The sequence below is a fragment of the Chenopodium album genome, chromosome 9 (genome assembly GCF_948465745.1).
Source record: "Chenopodium album chromosome 9, dcCheAlbu1.1, whole genome shotgun sequence".
Taxonomy (NCBI): domain Eukaryota; kingdom Viridiplantae; phylum Streptophyta; class Magnoliopsida; order Caryophyllales; family Amaranthaceae; genus Chenopodium; species Chenopodium album.
In genome coordinates, this window is record NC_137842.1 from 33,647,135 (window position 1) to 33,656,847 (window position 9,713).

At 37.3% G+C, this 9,713-nt stretch overlaps 1 non-coding gene across 1 annotated transcript; it reads right to left on the minus strand.

The window, feature by feature from the left end:
- Window positions 1-5,580: 5,580 nt before the first annotated feature.
- On the minus strand, window positions 5,581-5,686 carry LOC145560906 (small nucleolar RNA R71). The gene has a single exon (XR_014093499.1). It is a non-coding gene; the product is annotated as a small nucleolar RNA R71 (small nucleolar RNA).
- Between the last annotated feature and the right edge of the window lie 4,027 nt (window positions 5,687-9,713).

A 9,713-nucleotide genomic window follows, 5' to 3' on the forward strand; every position in this document is an offset into this window, starting at 1 on the left:
TTAGGAACTTGTAAACCGTTCACAGGGTGAAGGTTACACCCATTAACGATCCAAGAGAACATTTAATCCAATAGGTTTGGAACCAAGACTAGGAGTTTGGGGATGAAGGTACAAATCCAATCTAAAAGAGAAAGAACCTGCCCTAATAATAGACCTCTACTTTATTCTTCTCGTATTCATGTGCGCTTTCTGAATAACATGCAATCATTAGGTTTACCCTAAAGCTGTTTATCTATGTTAGTTGAATATTAATGCGCAAACATAACTATTAATGGCGATCACTTTAATTATAATCATATTAACCCTAAACAAGATTATTAATTATCTTATTAAGCATGATTAGAAGTACAAATTCCCTTTAAGCATGCATAAAATGTGTAATCAAGAAATAAAGAATCAAGCAACATAATAATAATAACTATAATTCTCAAAACTATAATAATAATCATAATTGAAATAACAATCATAATTAAAATAATCATGATAAAACATAATAATAGCAAGATCCTATGCATGATACTAACAAGATTAATAACAAATCCTAGCACGTTACTAAACAATAAAAATCAAAGCTTTAACCCTAACATGATACTAACATGCTATTAAGAAAGAAAATAGGAAGCATCATAACAATTACACTTGATCTAATTAAGAAACTTATTCTTACTTTAAACATCATACTATGAAAAGCATCCTAAAATGATACTAGGAATCAAAATATCAACCTAAACATGATTTCTATATCATAATATCAATTAAACAATTAAAGCACTTAATTGGATGCCTCTTACCTCTTTCTAATAACAAAAGACACACGTTAGTAACTTCAAGGAAAATAAAAAAATTAAAACAATTAAATTAAATAATTGAAATAGGGATTTGGGACCAAACCATAAAAAATATCAAACCTTTCACGTCTAGGGTGAAGGCAACTTCGAACTTGGCTAGGTGTGTCTAGATCTTATGAATGCGGAATTTGGTTTAAAAAGGGTTGGTTTAGAAAGAGAGAGAGAGAATTAAGAAATCCTTGATGAGAATTGATGATTAAAAAGTAGGTCTAAGGACGCTATTTATAATGACATAGTCCGGAATTGATAAAAAGGATCGGAGTTCGAAAAGGAATAAAACACACCTCTGTCGCCAACAACAGAATATGTCATCGCGCGACAGGGTCTGTCGCCAGGCAACAACCTGTCGTTTGGCGACGTAGAAGGTTTTCCACGCGTTTTCTACTTTTTGATAAAATCAAGTGGTAGAAGTCCGTACAAAGGGTAAAATCATAATTTCATTTAAAACACTTCTTTTATTCCAAATAAAACTCATAAAACATAATTATCAATCCTAATCCTATTAGGATTCAAAAGAACCTTCTAGAAGATTCCAAAAGACTATAATCAATCCTAATTTCATTAGGAATGATAATTCATAATAGGCCCTCCTCTAGATCATTGGGCCACATACAAGAACCAAACTGGGCCTAGTTTAGTATTTTGGTCGTAACTTCATCATTATTCATCGGAATTGGGCTTATAATATATTGTTGGAAAGCTCTTTTTGAGCCCTATCCAACTACACTATTATTGGACCCTTGTTACGGACCAACTAAACTAGATTGGATATTTTCATAAAATAGAGCAGGTTTTCAAAAACAGAAAGAGAGATTTTTAATAAAAACAAACCGCAACATTAGACTTTCCACACTTTCACTTCATTCGATTATGATTCGACGCGATTGGGTTTGGTATTGGGAGACACAAATGGGTATCTACAGAGGTGGACTTGCATTTTTGAGATTTATAACTGGAAGAGGGCTTGTTGCAACTTTGAAATATCTAGAAGTGCTATGAACTAGTAAAAGGTCTAAAGAAGTATCCTAGTGCAACCTTGCTTATTTTTCCTCTTTACCCCAACTCATGTGTACATTTGTATGATTAGGGGTTTAAATTGCTTTTCACTTGTGCTATTAGTGTTTGTGGTTGTTACCATGCATACTTGTGTTTTTGTGTTTCCTCTTTATTACCTCTCCTTGGTTTGATCATTAGCAAGTTATCTTCCTTCTTTATTTGACATGTTTGTTTTGCTCGAGGACTAGAAAAAGCTTAGTTTGGTGGGATTTGATAACTTGTTATTCGATATGATTTTAGAGTGATTTTAAACCTTGTTTACTCGATATATTGCATTTTGGTTCACTTCTACTCTATTTTCGTTCAATTTCAGTGTATCCCTTGCTTCACGGGTTGTTAGTGTTTTTGTTGATTTTTAAGGTCCAAAGAAGACCATTTGAAGCATATGGATGATAAACCAAGGTTAAAAGTCGAGACAATGGAGCAAAATCAAAGACAAAGAGAAGATAAGGGCCTTAGAGAGTCTGCACGGACATGTTATACCTTGCACCTCCGTGCAGGAGTGCTTCAACACGACCAGGATCTTCTGCTTGTTGTTCTAAGGACCTGCACACCCGTGAAGAGTTCATCACGTCCGTGCATGATACTAAGCATGTCCGTGCCTAATCATGCACGTCCGTGCATCTTACCAAGCCCGAATAAGTTTCAGAACTAATTGTAGCTGACTGTTTCTCTTCCTTTGGTTGTGCACGGCCGTGCACATAATGGCACGTCCATGCAGTTTAGGCTGCACGTCCGTGCCAAGCTCGGCACGTCCGTGCTGACTTGTAGCCGTGCCCAACTCTTGTTTTCTCCGTCCTTTTTATTTGGGGGTCTTTATATATAACCCATTGAGCTCATTGGTACGGCATCCAAGTTTTTAGAGCTTTCTCTTAGTTTGTAATAGTAAAAACACAAATATTCTTAAATCATTAGTAAGATTTTAATTAATAGCTTGGAAATTTCAATCTCAATCATTGTAGAAGATAAGTTCCACCATTGTTATTCAAGTTGAAGTTTCTAGTAACTTTTTCTCACTCTTCTCCTCCATTTTTATTGCTTTGATTATTAATTATTTTGCTTAATTCTTGTATGCTTAGATTGTTAATTAGCTTAATCTTTAGTTTGAATCTTGTTCATAAGTAGCTTGAAAACCTTAATTGCTTTAATCTCCATGGATTGTGAGTTCTCTAACTTTCGAGGGTTTGGGTAAAACCCTCAATGTAGTCACTAATAACTTGTTGCATGTGTTAATTTGGTAATTGTTGGGTGTTCATTAGTTGAGCTTAAGTGGTTTAATTGCTTAGTTATTGTATATGGCCATAGCTAGAACTATTATCCAAGCTTTCTCAACAAAAGATCAAGAGATGAACTTGAGTTAGCTCCCTTATGCTTAATTTACTTGAAATGCCATGATGATGAGTGTTAATTATGGAACTCATTTGGTTCCTTTTAGGGTTAATTTCATGTTATTCTATAGCTCTTTTACTTAGCTTTTCCTTAATTTTACTCTTTATTTCTTTTAGTTTGCATTTTCTTAGTTTGATTTCTTTCATTATGCATTTCTTGGTTTATTTTGTTATTTTCTCTTTTATTTGCTTGTTTTCATTTATTTTTCAGGTTAACGTCATTATCCAAGTTTCCCGAGGCCTCTTCCCAAGTTTGACATTGATTAGGATGTCTAATGTTCTCCATTTGAAGCTCAACCATGGAGAAGTGCAAGTCCTAAAGTCCTTGAGCTGTGCATTCAAGCCGTAGTGGCATGATTTCTATTGTTGAACCCACAAAAATGGAGTTTAGAAAATGCAAGGGCCCGTGTTTATCAAGAGAATTAAGAGAAACGCACAAGGAGCATCGGCATGATAGGGAACAAGGCTGCCCTGTTCCCAGGTGCGGGCGCACGCGGCTTTGGCGCGGTCGCGCGACCTAGTGGCGCGGGCGCGCCTGTATGGGTCTCTATTCCGTGCCCTGATTTGCGCGGCCGCTCTCTCCCTTATAGTTGGCTGCGCCTGTACGGATTTATTTGGGGACAATCTAACTAACTTCTCGTAGTTAGTTTTACTATATATAGATTTTCTTTCTATTTTTAGAGGTGAGGAATTTTATTCAGATTTTAGAATAGAATTAGAATTAGAATTTTAAAGAGAAAAACTCTAGATTGTAGAGAGAGAAGTTCTTGATTGATGATTTAAGATTGGTAATTTTAGAATTTTCTCCAATGAATTGAAGTAATCAAGTTTGTAAGAATTTCTTTTACTTTAATGAAATCTTTAGCTTATCATTTCAATTGCTTTGTTGATTGTTCAAGTTTGAATTGAATTTGTGATTGAATTAGTTTTATAGATATGATAATGATGAAATTGTTGATTAGCTTAGTTTTGATCTTGATTTCAATGGATTGTGAGTAGTTCTCTTGCTAGGGGAATGGTGAAGCATATATGAGTAATGGATTGATGCTAATTGGGGGAAATTGATGGAGTTGATGTTGTGATTAAATTGGTTGATTGATTAAGTGCATATGTGTGATTAATTAAAGAGTAGCTAACTTTGATTGTTACACTAGAATGCAATGTAAGCTTGCGTTGATACGGAAAATTTATTTGTGGCTTGCTTTTGTCAATTGAGTAGGTTTGCAAGGTTCCTAGTTGGAGTCTCTCGTAGTTGACGCTAGCTTGACCTCTACGAGATTAGCCTACCTTACTCTCTTGATTGCTTAATTTATTTTCCCTCGCAACACTCGACTTAGTCATCTCCAATCCCAATTAGCTATATCCATTCCGAGTGTACGCGGATCCTAACCCTAGTGCTTGATTAATTTGATTTCATTTTGATTGTTTGATTTTTTGGAAAGTACACACCTCACTTCATTGCTTCAAAATAGCTTAGCCTTGACATTAGCACTCACCTCCCATTTCTAGTGGTTCGACCCTCGACTTACTCTATGCTTGGTATAGAGGTGTGTTGAGAGATTAGAAATTTTGTTTTGACCAAGTTTAAATTAGTTTTCAACGACCTAGTCTCCGCCCTAGTTAAAAAATGGCGTCGTTGCCGGGGAATGGCGTAGATGATTGCTTTTGTTGTTGAGTCTATTTCACTTAATCTAAAAAATATAAAAAGATTTTTCTCTTTAGGCTACATTTGTAGCCGTGCTATTGTTTTTTGTATGCGTACGATAAGAGGAAGGATTTTAGTGTCATTTATCCGGAAATTGAGAGAACAATAAGAAGGATAAGGGTTGCTAATCGTTCTTTGAGTCCAAGCTCTCCAAGAGAAGAAATTCACCAAGAAAGAGAAGAGCAGGATCAAGTAAGCATGGGAGATAATCCAAGAGTTTCTTTGAAGGAGTTGGGAACACCCGGTGCATATAGTTTTGAAAGTGGGATTGCATTACCAACAACATCGGCGAACGACTTTGAAATAAGACCGGCCATGATCACTTTGATCGAAAGGAGATAATTTAGTGGGGCTAAGAGTGAGAGTCCGCTAAACCATCTCAAAGTGTTCGAGAAGTATTGTAACACTATTAAAGTGAATGGTGTTTCTCAAGAGTTTCTCCGGCTCAAGTTGTTCCCCTTCTCTCTCATAGGTCGGGCCTTTGAATGGTTGGACAAGGAGGTCAAGCCGAATTCTCTTAGAACATGAGATGAAGTTACCAAGGAATTCTTGTCTAGGTTCTACCCCCAAAAGAAAACGGCGGAGGCAAGGACTTTGATCAATAGTATCAAGCAAAAACCTGGTGAGAGCTTGTATGAAGCTTGGGAGAGATATAAGGATTATCAAAGAGAATGTCCCCATCATGGCATCCCGACCTATCTAATCATTCAAATTTTCTATGGAGGGTTGAGTTCTCAAGGCAAATCGTGTCTTGATGGGGTAGCCGGAGCCCCAATCATGAACAAAATCGAAGAAGAGGTTGTGGACATTACAAAAGATGTGGTGCGCCATTATACAGATTGGCAAGAAGGAGAAAGAGAGTCTTCGAGCAAGAATGGTTCAACAGTTTATTCGGTTGATCACCTTAATGCCATCAACATTCTATCCTCTCAGATTACAAGTTTGGGAAAGGAGATGACAACAATCAAGGCCAAGCTTGAGAGTGCAACTTGCAATGCACAAGGTCATCCCTACCATACTAAAGGGAGAGGTACATTTTCTAACTCTACTCGTCCTTCTACTTCTAACAATATGCCCAATGGATGCTTATTTTGTGATATTTGTGGGTCTTATGACCATGATGCTTCTACTTGTTCAAATGGTTTGAAAATCTTGATGATGGTGAGAGTAATGAATGTGAACACGTGAATTTTGTCTCAAACAATAGCAATGGTCAAAGGTTTGATGGACCAAGAAACATTGGAAATAGATATTCTCACCAACAAGGTGGATTTGATAACTATAACAATGGTAATTATAGGAACCAAGGAAACCAAGGTTTTCGAGGAAACTATGATAACCAAGGTTATGGTAATCAAAACCAAGGATAGGGGTATGGAAATCAAAGCCAATCTCAAGGCTTTGGTGGCCAAAACCAAAATTTTGGCAACAATGAAAATCGAGGCAATTGGAAAAACAAAAATAGGGGGAATTTTCCAAACAACCAAAGGGGACCCCCATCTAGATTTTGTCCAAAACCTCAAGGTGTTGGTGAAAATTCCTATTCTCAATCGTCCAAGTCCAATTTGGAGGAGATAATTGAAAATCAAACGAAAATCTTGAATACCTATATGGCGATGAGCGATAAAAAATTTAATGTGATCATGACACATAACAAAATTCTTGAAACACAAATCACACAACTAGAAAACACTTTGAAAGATTGTTCTAGTCCTTCTTCATTGCCTTCTTAAGGAGTTGATCCTAAGAAACTCGTTTATTCCATCACTACAAGGAGTGGAAGAGTTCTTGAAGAGAGAGTTTCTTGGGATAGTGAGGAGGATAAGAAGAAAAGTGTTTCAAGTGAGCAAAAAGAGGAAGATGTGTCAAAAGATGTGAGCAAAAGGAGGAAGATGTGTCAAAAGATATGAGCAAAAAGGAGAGCGATGAGGAAAAAAGAGTGTTGAGAGAAAGCAAGAGGAATTGAGAAAACCCGAACATCCATATCCCCAAAAGTTTATGAGGAACAAATTAGATGAACAATTTGGGAGATTTCTTGATATATTGAAGGAGGTCCATCTTTCTATCCTTCTTACCGAAGCCATGACCCAAATGCCTAGATATTCCAAATTCCTTAAGGATATATTGAGTGGCAAGAGAGATTGTAATGAGATAGATTCGGTAGAGCTTGGTAAGTGTTGTAGTGCTTTGATTCACAATGACCTCCCCAAGAAGATGAAAGATCCGGGTAATTTCTCCATTCCTTGCAAAATCAAGAGTAAGTTGTTTGAGAATGCTTTGTGTGACTTAGGTGCTAGTGTTAGCATTATGCCTTTCTCGGTCTTCAAGAAGCTAAAGCTAGGATAAATTCTTCCTACCAACATGACTTTACAATTGGCCGATAGGTCCATCAACTTTCCAAAGGGAAGAGTTGAGGATGTTCCCCCTTAAGATAGGTGGTTTTACAATTCTCGTTGATTTCATTGTGCTTGAAATAGAAGAAGATGACCACATTCCTATTATCTTAGGGAGACCGTTCTTAGCAACATTGGGATTTTTGATTTGATGTTAAGGAAGGCCGTATTACTTTGAAAGTTAGTAACAAGAAAGAGAGCTTTGAGCTAAAACCAATGCATTAATCCTTATCCCTTGTGAAAGGAATCAAGAGTGATGATTCCCTTTGTTCATTTGATAATGTGTATGTGATTGATTCTTTATCTAACAATGTTCATGATATTTTTGATGATGTGCTTGTTAGTTTTGATTGCATGAAAGTTAGTGAATATAAGAAGGAGCTTTCAAAGGCTATGAACGAAGAGGAGATTCACATTATTCCTCATTGGTTTGAGCTCTACCCTCAAGAGGATGAGGATGATTCCATGGATGTAGATGGTGTGAAACCGTCTACAAAAAGAAACAAAGTCAAGAAGAAATCAAGTGCTTTGAGGAAGAAGTGAATGAGATTGAAGTTGAGAAATGAAAATGTTGTTTTTGAAGTTTAAGCAAATGAAGTATTGTCAAGCAACAACGAGAGGTTGCTTAAAAATGAAGGAGAAGTTGTTCTATCCTCTACCTTGGACAAGGTGGTGTTCTTTGACCCTCCATGATTTGGATGAAGGGTCGAGCTTAGGACCTTAAGAAAGCGCTTCCCGAAAGGCAACTCGGAGATTTCTAACCTTTTCTTTTGATTTATATTTTCTTAATTTTCTTTCTTTTAGTTTCTTTTCTTTTCTTTCACTTATTTTTCTTTTGGATTTATAGGTTGAATTCTTGGAGTTGGATTACATCAAGTGAGAACGAGCAATGGAATTGTGTTTCGTGGTTTTTGATGTGATTATATTCGATTTTATCGAAATTTTAAGGTAAAAGGGCTAGATTGATCGTAATGGTTGAGAATTGTTGAGGTCAGATTTTTGGTAGTGCTACGTTGATATTGTGGAGCTTTGGTTCTTGGTCCCTTTTTGCTTGGTGTATGGTTCGAATGCATTTGTTGGCTTGAATTGGAGGTGATTGTGTACATTTGGGATTGCTCAATTTTGGTAGTGAGTTGTTGCTTGGCGGTATTGATAAAGGAGTTTGATTGAGGCATTCTAAATTGTAGTTTGGAGTTTCTTGTGGTGATTGGATTGTTGAGTTACTATCTTTGAGAATTCATCATGTCTAAACACATCAAAAACCTCCTCAAGAAAAGAAAAACCAATGTTACAATTGAAGAACCCGCTCCTTCTCCCTCTACCTCACAACCTCGTCAACCTACCCCTATCCCCAAACTACAAATTACCAACCCCATTCAAAAAGCTAGATACACCAAACTCAAAGAAAACTGTTCCCTCAAACCTTTACGACACTACTTCCAAGCGAACATGATTAAGTTAGGAATTTATGAAGATTAAAGGGAATTTCTTAACAACCTTCGTATGGGATCTTTCGTGAGCCGGAGCTTCCGTACCTATGTTCAACCGACTTTGGAGTTCTTGGCCATTGTTGATCTTGTGGTGGCCGAGGTTGGTTACTACTGTGTTCATTTTAAGCTCATCAACATTCAATTTTATCAATCCCTAGAAGAGTTCAATGCGGCTCTAAACTTCGATCCAAACTCAGATATTTTGGATCCCGAGCTCTTCTTCAATGATGAATATGATCAAAATTCATGGTGGGACGACATTTTTGGTTGTGTTGACTTTATGACCCGGTATGCCAAGATGAGTAAGGTGTACCAGCCATGTCTCCGGGTTCTCCATCGGCTTTTGGGGTATTCGGTGTTTTCGAAGCAAGAATTGGGAAAGATAAGCCAGTTTGAGCTTCAGATTCTTTGGGTTGCTACTCGTGCGGAGTACTGAGGTCGCCTAAATTTGGGGTACACTTTTGTCAGCTATTACCAAGGATTGCAAGATAGGGATTCCAGTGAGATCCCTTGTGGGAGCATAGTCACAAGACTAGAGACCAACCTTGAGCTCGGGAACTATTTGCCATCTTGCACTCCGGTGGGGGATGTTTATTCTCTCTACCTTGACGTCCGGCAATTGAAGCAAATCCAATTCTTAGCAAAGAATGATGACGACAAGGTGTTTAATTGGCTAAGGGATAACGCACATTGGTGCTATCTCTCTAACCCCTCCTTGACTTCTCTCCACCGCAAGAATGTAGAAAACATTTGGCATGTCTCTAAGAGTCACCGCCCTCCTACTATGATGATGATGAGGAGATGGGTGAAGAAGAGGAAGTACAGCCGCAACA